At 43.6% G+C, this 15,964-nt stretch overlaps 1 protein-coding gene across 2 annotated transcripts in view; it reads right to left on the bottom strand.

Moving 5' to 3' along the window:
• Positions 1-15,964, bottom strand: part of myom3 (myomesin 3) — an 85,939-nt gene that overhangs the window by 58,009 nt on the left and 11,966 nt on the right. The window lies entirely within an intron of this gene.

Here is a 15,964-nt window from a genome sequence, read left to right on the forward strand (position 1 = left end):
ACAATAAAGTTCTATTCTATTCTATTCTTCTATTCCAAACCAGCTCTAAGCAATTATAAGAGTCGCTCATCGCACTATTTGATTTTGAACCTCTGGCTTTGAATTGAGTGCAAGACGTCTTCATCTGAAATGCAGCAACATGGCATCGAAAGCCGCTGCAACATTGTGTCTGTCACGTTATGCTCTGTGGGTTATGTTGACTCCACCCGCTAGGACCTACTTTATGGTAGGACAGGCTGTACTTTATTTCCCCACAGATAAACATTTTGAATTTGGCTCGATGGATGTGTTTGAGTATGGTGCAGCACACTCATAAAGACGTGCAGAAAACAAACACTTAACTTCCTGTTTTGAAGTCGCAGCACTCCTTTCTGAACTAAGGCCAATCCTGTCACACACTGAGCACTTGAATAGAACAACTCTACAAACTAGCAAGTCCTGAGTAAGTTGGGCGATCCATTAAAATACGTAGAATGTTGGATGAGCTTTTACCCATGACATTAATTTGGTTATCAAATATTTAGTAAAAATCCTAAAGATAGTTTTAGCTGACGGCTAAGCTGCTAGTCTTGAGAAATATTTTCAGTTTATTTTGTGTATTTGGTTTCTTAATGGAAACAGGCTTGTGCTGTGTTTTCTTTTGTCCACAGCACTGCTGACCTTGGTTTATATTATCAGGAGAATCAACGTTGTAACACTACATAATATACAGTAGTGAATGAATCTGTACATACTGTAAGAAGAAGATGGACAACTTCGCAACATTTAGATAAGCCGAAGATGTATTATTTTTTTTTTTTTTTTTTTTTTTTTTTGGCAGATGTTTTTTGCTGGAGTTAAGGGTTAACAAATATAAATAAGTATGATTTTAAAATGTTCCCTTTACTAGAGCTCACATCACATGACTGAACTCACATCATGTTCAGGAAAATTAGCCATTATAATTTCCTATGGGAAATATTTGATTAAAAACAGTGTGATTGACCTTCTGGGTTTGCTCCATGCATGCCTGTCAGAGAAACAGGAAGTAGTGGCTGTGTGATGCTTAATCAAATGCATGCACTTTTTTGTTAGATATACACACGTGCAACTACACATAAACACAGAAACGCACACACACACATACACCCCACAGTAGCAAATCAGTGGATAGCAGAAGTTTATTGGGGGAGCAGTTTCACAAACAAAGGAAGAATTACAGCCAGACAGTTTTATTGTGTTAGTTCAGACCTTCCTCCACAGTTTGCAGTGCAAAATTCATCCAGGGGTAAATGACACTGTGCATTCTGCCCCAGGAAACTAAAGAGAAACAATTAGTCCTTGGGATAATAGTGGAAATAATGTATTATTATATAGACCTGCAATAGGCTGGTTGGATAAACCATTCTCTCTTTTTTACAGGGATATGTGAAACTAGATGTCATCCATAAGACATTGTCAAATGTTTAAGGAGTGAAGAGCAACACGATAAGCCTGATGGGTCAGTCTCTAAGACATGGCTGCAAATAAAGAGGTTAACTGGTACATTTCACTCTTATGTCCCAGTGCCTTGTTCTGTGCAGGAACGACTTGCATCAAGATTGCTTTTTAACTGGTATATTTCACGTCTTACATGAGAACAATGTACTGTATCTTGTTCCTTATTTGACAGACATAAATATTGATTCATTTGAAATCCCATTATCAATGGATTCAGGAGTCTGTAAAGTTTTGACAGATTACACCGTTTTTTTCAGCAATTTGTTTGGGGTGTAGGCTAATAATTTCAGTATGGAAACAACACACTTGAGCGATAGCAGGCAACGTTTCCCTGAAACAGGTTCTATTCACTGTGTATAGAGTGGACCCCAGCCAGTGATACTGGCCAGCCTTAGGCTACATGCTCCATTATTCAACAACCCCTATCTTTCTCTCCTCACACGGTAGAAAGGCCTGGGAACCAAACTGAAGAGAAAGCAGAAGTGGTTCCATGAAAGCTCTGTGAAATGTGGACATTTCCTAGCAGATAAACAAAAGAAAATAGGAAGTCACAAAGATTTGCATGGTCATCGCAATAATTTTAGGTTTTCTGAATAAACCGCCTGAGGCAAGCTGGTGTGTGTTGTGCATTAGTTATCTGTATTCACGTGGGAAAAACAATTCAGATTTCAGAAACGGTGAGAGATTCAGGGAAAATAATAGTAATATAGTTACTAATAATTATATTATCACATACTGTATACAGTGGGGAGAAAAAGTATTTGATACACTGCCGATTTTGCAGGTTTCCCTACTTACAAAGCATGTAGAGGTCTGTAAAAGAAAAATCCAGAGAATCACATTTGATGATTTTTAAATAATTAATTTGCATTTTATTGCATGACAGAAGTATTTGATCACCTACCAACCAGTAAGAATTCCATCTCTCACAGACCTGTTAGTTTTTCTTTAAGAAGCCCTCCTGTTCTCCACTCATTACCTGTATTAACTACACCTGTTTGAACTCGTTACCTATATAAAAGACACCTGTCCACACATTCAATCAAACAGACTCCAACCTCTCCACAATGGCCAAGACCAGAGAGCTGTGTAAGGACATCAGCGATAAAATTGTAGACCTGCACAAGGCTGGGATGGGCTATAGGACAATAGGAAAGCAGCTTGGTGAGAAGGCAACAACTGTTGGCGTAATAATTAGGAAATGGCAGAGGTTACAGTTGACGGTCAGTCTCCCTCAGTCTGGGGCTCCATGCAAGATCTCACCTCGTGAGGCATCAATGTTCATGAGGAAGGTGAGGGATCAGCCCAGAACTTCACGGCAGGACCTGGTCAATGACCTGAAGAGAGCTGGGACCACAGTCTCAAAGAAAACCATTAGTAACACATTACACCGTCATGGATTAAAATCCTGCAGCACACGCAAGATCCCCCGGCTCAAGCCAACGCATGTCCAGGCCCATCTGAAGTTTACCAATGACCATCTGGATGATCCAGAGGAGGAATGAGAGAAGTTCATGTGGTCCGATGAGACAAAAATAGAGCTTTTTGGTCTAAACTCCACTCACTTGTTTGGAGGAAGAAGAAGGATGAGTACAACCCCAAGAACACCATCCCAACCGTGACACATGGAGGTGGAAACATCATTCTTTGGGGATGCTTTTCTGCAAAGGGGACAGGACGACTGCACCCTATTGAGGGGAGGATGGATGGGGCTAGATCTTGGCCAACAACCTCCTTCCCTCAGTAAGAGCATTGAAGATGGGTCGTGGCTGGGTCTTCCAGCATGACAACGACCCAAAACACACAGCCATGGCAACTAAGGAATGGCTCCGTAAGAAGCATCTCAAGGTCCTGGAGTAGCCTAGCCAGTCTCCAGACCTGAACCCAATGGCAAATCTTTGGAGGGAGCAGAAAGTCTGCATTGCCCAGCGACAGCCCCTAAACCTGAAGGATCTTAAAAAGGTCTGTATTGTAGAGTAGGCCAAAATCCCTGTTGCAGTGTGTGCAAACCTGGAGAAGGTCTGTATGGAGGAGTGGGCCAAAATCCCTGCTGCAGTGTGTGTAAACCTGGTCAAGAACTACAAGAAACTTATGATCTCTATAATTGCAAACAAAGGTTTCTGTACCAAATATTAAGTTCTGCTTTTCTGATTTATCAAATACTTATATCATGCAATAAAATGCTAATTAATTACTTAATAATCATACAATGTGATTTTCTGGATTTTTGTTTTAGAATCCATCACTCACAGTTGAAGAGTACCTATGATAAGAATTACAGACTTCTACACGCTTTGTGGGAAAACCTGCAAAGTCGGCAGTGTATCAAATATTTGTTCTCCCCACTGTATAGTACACACATTCATGTCTACACTGAACAAAATTATAAATGCAACACTTTTGTTTTTGCCCCCATTTATCATGAGCTGAACTCAAAGATCTAAGATTTTCTCTGTGTACACAAAAGGCCTATTTCTCTCAAATATTGTTCACAAATCTGTCTAAATCTGTGTTAGTGAGCACTTCATAGAGAAAGTCTTAGATCTTTGAGTTCAGCTCATGATAAACAGGGGCAAAAAAATAAGTATTGCGTTTATAATTTTGTTCAGTGTATATACACTTTGTGTCTATATATGTATGTACAGGTATGACATCACATCCTCTTTTATAGTTCAAATTGCATTGGTAACCAGTTTAGAAGAGCAATAAGGAATCCCAGGGGTTTCTGGTAAATTGCCAATATACCACAGTTAAACTGTCCATGCCATGCCTCTACACAATGCATCATGCCTAAGAACAGGTCTTAGCTATGGTATAGTGGCCATATACTACACCCACTTGAGCCTTATTGCTTTAATATACATTATATATTACCGTGTTTATTTTTGTTTGTGCATGTTACATTTATTATACTTTTCACTGAATTTGTCAATAACAAAACATTATACAATTTGCTGGATACATTCACTATCATAAAAAATTATATCCTTGTGGGGTACACGAAATAGAACAAAAACAACTATAAAGGTTTGAGTGAGCTCAGTATCGGGTGTTTCCAAGTAGCAACACACCTCCAAATTGGGCACATTCGGTTTAATGAACTTTTATCACTGTTCTACAGTGGAAGGGGATTTGTTTAGCTATCCTAGCTGTGGTCTTAATGAACAACAGTAAGACCAATTTAAACTATACTGTTGTTATTTTTATGAGATCCAAAAACAGCCCATTACAAATCCAAATCTGGGTTGAATGGGCATAATTTCAAAGCTTATTCTACTGCAAACATGACTAGCTAAGTTATAAAAATACAGTGGGAAACTGTTAAGTTCTCACAAAGTAAACCAGAGAGACAGATTGTTGTTTTCATGTTCGTAGAAAGGAGTAATGACTCAGCTGCAGTTTCTCACAAAAGACAAACATAGGCCCATCCTGTTCTGAGCCTGGTGTCATTGTGTGATAACATAGGTGAGCATAAATGTAGATAATGTGTGAAATAGTTTTATGATATGGACTTTTGAAGAGGTCGTTTGGAGTCTGTTCCTTATCTAAAGTATATGGCATTAATTATCATGCTGACCGTCCATCTAACTGCCAAGTACATTTCCGTGTAATGTCCGTGGGGCGCGTGTGAGTGGTCAGTGAGGCAACGATGTTTGGTCAGTGCACTTTCTCGGTTGTTTAGATGACCCAACTTCTGTGGTTCAGGCACTGGGTCACTTAGCTTGGCTGTTTTCTTTAAACAACCTCTGGGTTGTTGATGCTGGGTTATTAAGTTTTGACAAAGTGGGTCACAAGGAGGAATTACTGTACAGGGTTTATGAGCACAGCCATTTTTTATAGTTGGCAATGTATCGTGATGTGAAGACAGTTTTACGTAATACAAATCCTAACGTTTATCCTATTCACATATGATATATTTTCCAGAAATATAATGGGTCAATGTTTGCATGGTCCCCGTTTATTTTTACAGACAAATGTTCATCCCATTACTCTTAGCCTGCACATTTTTAAACAGCCATTGGAGATGGGAAGGGTTGGAACAAGATTCTGTGTAATTTATCTTTGTTCCCTTTGTAACTCACATCGGTCCTATTCATTTGTGCCTGGATTTATTTTTTCGGCACAGATGCTGAAGAAAACCCTTGTCCTTTCATTCTACTCGTTGTGCTTCCATTCTTTTTATAGATTAAAACAAAATGGATGTCAATGGGTTTAAAAATACCTAAGTAGTCCTCTTGTTCATGCAACATAGCTGTATGTCACTCATCTCATTGAAGCTCTCTGACTGGTTCACCAAGGTGAGCTACTGTGGAGAGAACAAGTATTTGATACACTGCCGATTTTGCAGGTTTTCCTACTTACAAAGCATGTAGAGGTCTGTAATTTTATCATAGGAACACTTCAACTGTGAGAGATGGAATCTAAAAGAAAAATCCAGAAAATCACATTTGATGATTTTTAAATAATTAATTTGCATTTTATTGCATGACAGAAGTATTTGATCACCTACCAACCAGTCATCAACATCATTATTTTCTTCCGCTCATCCGGGGCCGGGTCGCGGGGGCAGCAGTCTAAGCAGAGATGCCCAGACTTCCCTCTCCCTAGACACTTCCTCCAGCTCTTCCGGAGGGACACCGAAGCGTTCCCAGGCCAGCCGGGAGACATAGTCCCTCCAGCGTGTCCTAGGTCTTCCCCGGGGTCTCCTCCTGGTGGGACGGGCCCGGAACACCTTCCCAGGAAGGCGTTCCGGAGGCATCCGAAACAGATGCCCAAGCCACCTCAGCTGACCTCTCTCGATGTGGAGGAGCAGCGGCTCTACTCTGAGCTCCTCCCGGGTCACCAAGCTTTTCACCCTATCTCTAAGGGATCGCCCAGCCACCCTGCGGAGAAGGATCGCCTCTAAGGGATCGCCCAGCCATTTCGGCTGCCTGTATCCGGGATCTTGTCCTTTCGGTCATGACCCAAAGCTCATGACCATAGGTGAGAGTAGGAACGTAGATTGACCGGTAAATCGAGAGCTTCACCTTGCGGCTCAGCACTTTCTTCACCACGACAGACCGATACATTGACCGCATTACTGCAGAAGCTGCACCGATCCGTCTGTCAATCTCCCGTCCCATCCTTCCCTCACTCGTGAACAAGACCCCTAGATAGTTAAACTCCTCCACTTGAGGCAGGCACTCTCCACCAACCTGAAGTGGGCAAGCCACCCTTTTTTCCGACTGAGGACCATGGCCTCGGATTTGGAGGTACTGATTCTCATCCCCACCTCTTCACACTTGGCTGCAAACCGTCTGAATGCATGCTGAGGTTCCTGGTTTGAAGGGGCCAACACGACAACATCATCCGCAAAGAGCAGAGACGAAATAGTGTGGTCCCCAAACCTGACACCCTCCGGCCCCTGGCTGCACCTAGAAATTCTGTCCATAAAATTACGAACAGAACCGGCGACAAAGGTCAGCCCTGCCGGAGTCCAACATGCACTGGGAGCAAGTCTGTCTTACTGCCAACAATGCGGACCAAGCTCCTGCTTCGGTCGTACAGGGACCTGACAGCCCTTAGCAAAGGACCCAGGACCCTATATTCCCGAAGCACTGTCCACAGGATGCCGCAAGGGACACAGTCGAATGCCTTCTCCAAATCCACAAAACACATGTGGATTGGTTGGGCAAACTCCCATGAACCCTCCAACACCCCGTAGAGGGTATAGAGCTGGTCCAGTGTTCCACGGCCCGGACGAAAACCACACTGTTCCTCCTGAATCCGAGGTTCTACTATCGGCCGTATTCTCCTCTCCAGTACCCTGGCATAGACTTTCCCTGGAAGACTGAGAAGTGTGATCCCCCTATAGTTGGAACACACCCTCTGGTCCCCCTTCTTAAAAACAGGGACCACCATCCCGGTCTGCCATCCCAGAGGCACTGTCCCTGACCGCCACGCAATGTTGCACAGGCGTGTCAACCAAGACAGCCCCACAACATCCAAAGACTTGAGGTACTCAGGGCATATCTCATCCACCCCCGGTGCCTTGCCACCGAGGAGTTTCATGACTACCTCAATGACTTCAGCCCGGGTGATGGACGAGTCCACCTCTGAGCCCTCATCCTCTGCTTCCTCAATGGAAGACATGACGGCGGGATTGAGGAGATCCTTGAAGTACTCCTTCCACCGCCCGATGACATACCCAGTTGAGGTCAACAGCTGCCTACCTCTACTGTAAACAGTGTTGGTAGGGCACTGTTTCCCTCTCCTGAGGCGCAGGACGGTTTGCCAGAATCTCTTCGAGGCCAGCCGATAGTCCTTCTCCATGTTTCCCTCTCCTGAGGCGCCGGACGGTTTGCCAGAATCTCTTCGAGGCCAGCCGATAGTCCTTCTCCATGGCCTCACCGAACTCCTTCCAGGCCTGAGTTTTTGCCTCCACAACCACCCGGGCTGCAGTCCGCTTGGCCAGCCGGTACCCGTCAGCTGCCTCAGGAGTCCCACAAGCCAACCAGGCCTGATAGGACTCCTTCTTCAGCTTGACGGCATCCCTTAATTCCGGTGTCCACCACCAGGTTCGGGGATTGCCGCCTCGACAGGCACCGGAGACCTTACGACCACAGTTCCGAGCGGCCGCTTCAACAATGGAGGTGGAGAACATGGTCCACTCGGACGCAATATCTCCAGCCTCCCTTGGGATCCAGTCGAAGCTCTGCCGGAGGTGGGAGTTAAAGATCTCTCTGACAGGAGACTCGGCCAGACGTTCCCAGCAGACCCTTACAGTATGCTTGGGCCTGCCGAGTCTGTACAGCTTCCTCCCCCGCCATCGGATCCAACTCACCACCAGGTGGTGATCAGTTGACAGCTCCGCCCCTCTCTTCACCCGAGTGTCCAAGACATACGGCCGCAGGTCAGATGAAACGACAACAAAGTCGATCATGGACCTACGGCCTAGGGTGTCCTGGTGCCACGTGCACTGATGGACACCCTTATGCTTGAACATGGTGTTAGTTATGGACAAACTGTGACTAGCACAGAAGTCCAATAACTGAACAACGCTCGGATTCAGATCAGGGGGGCCGTTCCTCCCAATCACGCCCCTCCAGGTGTCACTGTCGTTGCCCACATGGGCGTTGAAGTCCCCCAGTAGAAAGATGGAGTCCCCAGTCGGAGCACTTTCCAGCATCCCTCCCAGAGACTCCAAGAAGGTCGGGTACTCTGCACTGCCGTTCGGCCCGTAGGCACAAACAACAGTGAGAGACCTATCCCCAACCCGTAGGCGCAGGGAAACGACCCTCTCGTTCACCGGGGTAAACTCCAACACATGGCGGCAGAGCTGGGGAGCTATAAGCAAACCCACACCAGCCCGCCACCTCTCACCATGGGCAACTCCAGAGTGGTGAAGAGTCCATCCTCTCTCAAGGAGTGTGGTTCCAGAGCCCAAGCCGTGCATAGAGGTGATCCCGACTACCTCTAGTCAGAACCTCTCAACCTCACGCACGATCTCAGGCTCCTTCCCCGCCAGCGAGGTGACGTTCCACATCCCTAGAGCTAGTTTCCGTGTCCAGGGATCGGGTTGTCTAGGCCCCCGCCTTCGACTGCCGCCCGATCCTCTTCGCGCCGGCCCCTTATGGTCCCTCCTGCAGGTGGTGAGCCCACGGGAAGGCGGCCGTGTAAGAATTCCATCTCTCACAGACATGCTAGTTTTTCTTTAAGAAGCCCTCCTGTTCTCCACTCATTACCTGTATTAACTGCACCTGTTTGAACTCGTTACCTGTATAAAAGACACATGTCCACACACTCAATCAAACAGACTCCAACCTCTCCACAATGGCCAAGACCAGAGAGCTGTATAAGGACATCAGGGAAAAAATTGCAAGCAGCTTGGTGAGAAGGCAACAACTGTTGGCGCAATTATTCGAAAATGGAAGAAGTTCAAGATGATGGTCAATCTCCCTCGGTCTGGGACTCCATGCAAGATCTCACCTCATGGGGCATCAATGATCATGAGGAAGGTGAGGGATCAGCCCAGAACTACACGGCAGGATCTGGTCAATGACCTGAAGAGAGCTGGGACCACAGTCTCAAAGAAAACCATTAGTAACACACTACACCGTCATGGATTAAAATCCTGCAGCACACGCAAAGTCCCCCTGCTCAAGGCAGCGCATGTCCAGGCCCGTCTGAAGTTTACCAATGACCATCTGGATGATCCAGAGGAGGAATGGGAGAAGGTCATGTGGTCTGATGAGACAAAAATAGAGCTTTTTGGTCTAAACTCGCCGTGTTTGGAGGAAGAAGAAGGATGAGTACAACCCCAAGAACATCATCCCAACCATGAAGCATGGAGGTGGAAACATCATTCTTTGGGGATGCTTTTCTGCAAAGGGGACAGGACGACTGCACCGTATTGAGGGGAGGATGGATGGGGCCATGTATCGCGAGATCTTGGCCAACAACCTCCTTCCCTCAGTAAGAGCATTGAAGATGGGTCGTGGCTGGGTCTTCCAGCATGACAACCACCCGAAACACACAGCCAGGGCAACTAAGAAGTGGCTCCATTAGAAGCATCTCAAGGTCCTGGAGTGGCCTAGCCAGTCTCCAGACCTGAACCCAATAGAAAATCTTTGGAGGGAGCTGAAAGTCCATATTGCCCAGCAACAGCCCCGAAACCTGAAGGATCTGAAGAGGGTCTGTATGGAGGAGTGGGCCAAAATCCCTGCTGCAGTGTGTGCAAACCTGGTCAAGAACTACAGGAAACGTATGATCTCTGTAATTATGTACTGCTCTCTTTTTACTAATCCAGGTGCCAAATCTAAATCATCACTATATTTAACATGCCTTTCAGATTGCTTTGACATAAAACAAATGTTGGTCAATAATTAAATGCATGGTGAAATTAATGTTTTTAGGTGTTCTCAATGTTGAGATATCTAAATAATAGTGTCATACATTTTAAAATTAAGATATGCAATCTGCGGCATCATTGAATCAACACTGAATTACAAAACACACAAGCAGAAAAGTATATCTTTGTTAAATGTAACTTATATGTACATATCCCTCCTAGTGTGCTTGGGTCAAATTTGACCGATTTTCAAGTTAAGATGTGTGAAACAAACCTTTATTTCTAATCAGAACAAGGCTTCATTACATCCTCAACAATTACCTACTGAATACAATAAATCATATTTTGATCAATTTTCACTTTTTTAAATGTCTATAAAATATATATCCGTGGTGTTATGGGTGAAATTTGACCCAGTAGTAATTACAGGCTGTTTATGCAGAGAAATACATAGCAAATGTTGCCAAACCATCATGAATAACAAAAATTACAACAAAACAAAAAGAATAGTAATACAATTATATAATAGAAGTATAATATTATTGTGTAGTTTCATGCCAAGAAAACGTATTGACGTTAATTACATTTTAGAGAGGCATGCAGCAAATATTAAAATATTCAGTTATTCATTATGAAATGTTCACATATCGATGTCTAATCTTGTTTTATTCATCTCTGGAAAAGAAAGTGATCTAATTGCAGGTAAACAGTTTCAAGTGATCTAATTGCATGTGCGGCCCGTTTCAAGTCACCCCACAGCATCTCAATGGGATTAAGATCTGGGCTTTGATTGGACCATTTCAGGACTCTCCATTTCTTAGTTTTCAGCCAGTCCTTGGTGGATTTACTCGTATGTTTAGGGTCATTGTCATGTTGCAGGGTCCAGTTCCACTTCAGCTTGAATTTTCTTACAGAAGGTCTCACATGTTGCTCAAGCACCCTCTGATACACTGTAGAATTCATGATGGATTCTATGATGGTGAGCTGGCCAGGTCCTGCTGCAGCAAAGCATCCCCAAACCATGACACTTCCACCTCCATGTTTCACAGTTGGTATGAGGTATTTTTCCTGGAACGCTGTATTTGGTGTGCGCCAAACATCCTCTGTTCTGGTGTCCAAATAATTCAATTTTAGACTCATCTGTCCAAAGAACATTATTCTAGAAGTCCTGTTCATTGTCTCTGTTCTCTCTGGCAAACTTCAGTCTGGCCTTAGTGTTTCTCTTGGAGAGTAAAGGTTTCCTCCTTGCACGCATCGCGTAAAGATTAAACTTGTGCTGTCTCTTTCTGATTGTAGAGGCATGCACTTTCACATCAACAGTCACCAGAGCCTGCTGTAGGTCCCGTGATGACATTTTAGGGGTTTTGGAGACTTCTTTTAGCATCTTGCGGTCTGCTCTCGGGGTGAACTTGCTTGGACGGCCAGCCTTGGGCATGTTGGCAGTTGCTTTGAATGTCCTCCACTTGTACACTATTTTCCGGACAGTGGAATGGCTGATTTCAAACTTTTTTGAGATCTTTTTAAATCCCTTACCAGACTCATAAGCTGCAGCAATCTTCTTTCTGAAGGCCTCAGACAGGTCTTTCGATCTCACCATGGTGTTCACTCTCACGTCAACAGTCAGGAGCACACCAAACTGAATGTCTGAGGTTTAAATAGGGCAAGCCTCCTTCAAAATGCTGAGTAACAATGTTCTAATCATGTGCACCTGATGTGATACACCTGTGTGTGATTTCAGCCATTTTAAGTGGGACAAAATGTGGGTGTGTCCTAATTTATTCCTCATCAGAAATTGAATGTTTATTTTATTACATTTTACAGAAAGTATCGTAAAGTATTTTCTTCCGTTTTACTTGTTTAGTTATATTACTTGTTAAAATTGATATAAAATATCCAAATGTCAAAATGTGTTAAAAAACACGTTTTCATAAGGTGTCCTAATGTTTTCACATGACTGTAGGCTGGAGCTTTCTCACTTTCTATTCAAAGTTTGCCTATACTTAAGGCACCACATTTGTGTCATACTGTTCCAACAGGAACAAAAATGTGATGGTGATGAGCCCATTCCACAGGAGTAATCCTGGATTACAATAAAAACAAACAAGGAATTAACTTGGACAAGGTCACTGGCACCTACACTTGCAAACGGATGACAGCAAGGTGGCTACATCTTGGATGTTTTGACAATGCTTTGATAGTGTGGACTGAAATGTATCCTGGGTGGAACTCTCCATAGCCATAAAATGAGGCTCTATCTGGAGAAGCTAGAAAGATGAGCCTTCATACAAAACAACAGCGATGTCTACCCTGAACCCCTGCATCTGCCAACGTGGTGATGCAGCTTCAAGTCAAGAATGCAACTGTACCTATCGGAAGCAAGAGGAAGAGATGCCAGTGATGCCCTCACAAGGACAGATTCATTTACCACTAATGTCAAAAATACATTTGCAAGGCACACACCTAAACATTCACACGCTGCCCTTCATGCATATCAACATGAACACATACATAAATACACACACACATTCCCGGAGATGACACTTGGTCATAAATCCTGTTGTGAGACTGATCAAAACAAAGTGTTGTTTGTTTTAGGAGATTTGTGGGATGCACATCCAGGGCACAAAGCTCCCGTTCCACCACATCCCAAAGATGCTCTCTTGGGTTGAGATCTGGTGACTGTGGGGGCCATTTCAGTACAGTGAACTCATTGTCATGTTCAAGAAACCAATTTGAAATGATTCAAGCTTTGTGACATGGTGCATTATCCTGCTGAAAGTAGCCATCAGAGGATGGGTACATGGTGGTCATAAAGGGATGGACATGGTCAGAAACAATGCTCAAGTAGGCCGTGGCATTTAAACGATGCCCAATTGGCACTAAGGGGCCTAAAGTGTGCCAAGAAAACATCCCCCACACCATTACACCACCACCACCAGCCTGCACAGTGGTAACAAGGCATGATGGATCCATGTTCTCATTCTGTTTACGCCAAATTCTGACTCTACCATCTGAATGTCTCAACAGAAATCGATACTCATCAGACCTGGCAACATTCTTCCAGTCTGCAACTGTCCAATCTTGGTGAGCTCGTGCAAATTGTAGCCTCTTTTTCCTATTTGTAGTTGAGATGAGTGGTACCCGGTGGGGTCTTCTGCTGTTGTAGCCCATCCGCCTCAAGGTTGTGCGTGTTGTGGCTTCACAAATGCTTTGCTTCATACCTCGGTTGTAACGAGTGGTTATATCAGTCAAAGTTGCTCTTCTATCAGCTTGAATCAGTCGGCCCATTCTCCTCTGACCTCTAGCATCAACAAGGCATTTTCGCCCACAGGACTGCCGCATACTGGATGTGTTTCCCTTTTCACACCATTCTTTGTAAACCCTAGAAATGGTTGTGCGTGAAAATCCCAGTAACTGAGCAGATTGTGAAATACTCAGACCGGCCCGTCTGGCGCCAACAACCATGCCACGTTCAAAATTGCGTAAATCACCTTTCTTTCCCATTCTGACATTCAGTTTGGAGTTCAGGAGATTGTCTTGACCAGGACCACACCCCTAAATGCATTGAAGCAACTGCCATGTGATTGGTTGATTAGATAATTGCATTAATGAGAAATTGAACAGGTGTTCCTAATAATCCTTTAGGTGAGTGTATATGTATATATTATGGATGAATAATAAGTTACTTAGCAGATGAAAACAATTATTGGATGATAATTATTGTTTTTTTCAGTGCTTGTTAATGTATTCAAACATGGGTCAAATTTGACCTGCGAACCCTAAGAGTGCAAACCATTTTCGAACACAATAGGAGGGTTAAACGTATAAATATATATGTACATATATAAGCTACATGTCATATTATATATATAGCTCTAAGGTGTGTATACCCTTGGAGAATTGATAATATATATATCATTAGTAAAGAAAACATGAGTGAGCAGGCAAAACTCATTTCTTTTATTTCTTGTGGGATTCATATTCAATTGTAGGATATAACAGAATGGTACAATCATAAAACAAAACATAGCAACAAAGAAAAAAAATGAAATGACAACTGTTCAAAAGTCTGCATACCCTTAGTTATTAACCCTTTGGCGCGTACGATCACACTGGTGTGATCAATCTAGAGTGGTCCCTGGAGCGTACGATCACACCGGTGTGATTAGAACGTCATGTTTAGAATGCACCATTAGCATACCTAGCTACAAGTAACGTAACAATGGCTGGTAAAACCGCGCTATTATTTACTCACATTTAGCTCAAACAGTGTTTATAACTTTATTTCCTGATTGTAATTGTTTCAAGACCATACTATGATATTAACCAGGTAGAAAGCATTCAAATCGGGACAAGAAGTGTTAGTTACGTACCAACAGACAGCCAACACTAATGCACAAAAACGAATTATATTAGCGACTACTACCGATCAAAACCATTGCAAAAACTTTCTAGAAGTTACGTTCCCCGTTGTATGCATTTTATATAGTTTATTCATTTTCACTGCACTGAATAACTGGTCACGATTTGTTAGCTAGCAGGCAGCTGACGTTTGCTAGCAGTTAGCTGACGTTTTCTAGCTAGCTACAGTAATAAATCAACCAACTTTTGCAGCTCTTAGAATTCGAGTCAACGAGAGAAGCTTGCAATGCAATGCATGTAGTGTTCCTTACCTAGCAAGGTGACTGTTCAAATGCTGGCGTGAGTTCAAATGCTGCAGAGTACTGAAGTCACGTGCAAAAAAACTCACGCTGGGGGGTCGGTAAGGAATATTTGAAACTCACGCGTGAAAAGGTTAATACTGTGTATTGTCCCTATTAGTATCAATGACAGCGTGCAGTCGTTTGTAATAGTTATCTATGAGGCCCCAAATTATTGTAGTCTCATTCATTTTGGCAAATTGCCTCCAGGTCACGCAAATTCTTTGGTTGTCTTGCATGAAGCGCACGTTTGAGATCTCCCCAGTGTGGCTCGATGATATTAAGGTCAGAAGACTGTGATGGCCAGTCCAGAACCTTCACCCTTGTCTGCTGTAACCACTGGAGGGTCAACTGGGCCTTGTGCTTAGGGTCATTGTGATGCTGGAAAGTCCAAGAGTTTCCCGTGCTCAGCTTTCGTGCAGAAGAATGCAAATTGTCTGCCAGTATTTTCTGATAACTGGATTCATGTTGTCACTCCAAATTACAGTGTGCCAGAAGCTGTGAGGCGTGTCAAAGTGTTGTCAGGCATATTGTAACTGGGCTTTTTTGTGGTATTGGCGAGGTAAAGGCTTCTTTCTGGCAACTCGACCATGCAGCTCATTTTTGTTCAAGTATTGTCGTATTGTGCCCCTGGAAACAACCACACCATCATTTTCCAGAGCACCCTGTACATCTCCTGAGGTTACCTGTGGGTTGTTCTTTGTATCCCAAACATTTCTTCTGGTAGTTTTGGCTGAAATCGTTCTTGGTCTACCTGAGATCCCTGAATTTTCCACTTCTTATTAAGTGTTTGAACAGTATTGACTGGCATATGCAAGGCTTTGGAAATCTTTTCATATCCTTTTCCATCTTTATAAAGTTTGCAGGTCTTGTGACAGTTCTTTTCTGGTCCCCATTGTTCAGTATCTAGCGTGCTCAGTGCATCTCCGTGAGAGCTATAACAAACTCATTGACT

Source organism: Esox lucius, chromosome 20 (genome assembly GCF_011004845.1).
Source record: "Esox lucius isolate fEsoLuc1 chromosome 20, fEsoLuc1.pri, whole genome shotgun sequence".
NCBI lineage: Eukaryota > Metazoa > Chordata > Actinopteri > Esociformes > Esocidae > Esox > Esox lucius.